Source organism: Cicer arietinum, unplaced genomic scaffold, assembly GCF_000331145.2.
Source record: "Cicer arietinum cultivar CDC Frontier isolate Library 1 unplaced genomic scaffold, Cicar.CDCFrontier_v2.0 Ca_scaffold_5537_v2.0, whole genome shotgun sequence".
In the NCBI taxonomy this organism is placed as follows: Eukaryota; Viridiplantae; Streptophyta; class Magnoliopsida; order Fabales; family Fabaceae; genus Cicer; species Cicer arietinum.
The window spans coordinates 1,864-2,413 of NW_027339184.1; the positions used below are offsets into that span (position 1 = coordinate 1,864).

The window sequence follows — 550 nt, forward strand, 5'->3', positions numbered from 1 at the left end:
ATATAATTCAGAGTGAATGTGGACTTTATGCTAGGGGCATTTTGAGGGGGAAAATGATTAAACTCGTTAAGCAAGTGTATTATAAAATATGGGGGTGATAATAGTAAATCCATGTTTCACATATGGGCCCAATATGTAATTTCAATTGAATCGAGGCCCAAAACGCCGCATTACACATTCTTTAGGGTTTCGCTGCTTCCCCTCCCTATATATACTTACGCACTGCATTCTTCCAAACCATTCAATCTTCGTGTTTATCAATCAACTAATAGTTTCTTCTTCGTTACAATTTGATTCGTTGGTATTGAATAATTTTTTGTTAAATTGATTCGTTTATGTTAGATCTTATTGTTTCTGTTGTTATTAGTTTATAAATTTATTTGATCAGCGATAAAAGTATATGCTATTTTTTGAGAAAGCAGGGATAGTGTGTATCAGTGTTGTGCTATTATCAATGCACTCTTCTGAAAGTGTTCCCTTGCAATATTGATTTGAGAAAATGGGCAGTTGTGTTTCATTTTATATTGTTGAAAATCACAACAATCATTTT

The 550-nt window shown here is 32.7% G+C and overlaps 1 non-coding gene across 1 annotated transcript; it reads left to right on the forward strand.

Moving 5' to 3' along the window:
• Positions 1 to 415: 415 nt before the first annotated feature.
• Positions 416 to 550, forward strand: LOC113785147 (small nucleolar RNA snoR135; the record flags this gene model as incomplete). Its single annotated transcript, XR_003471273.1, has 1 exon — positions 416 to 550. It is a non-coding gene; the product is annotated as a small nucleolar RNA snoR135 (small nucleolar RNA).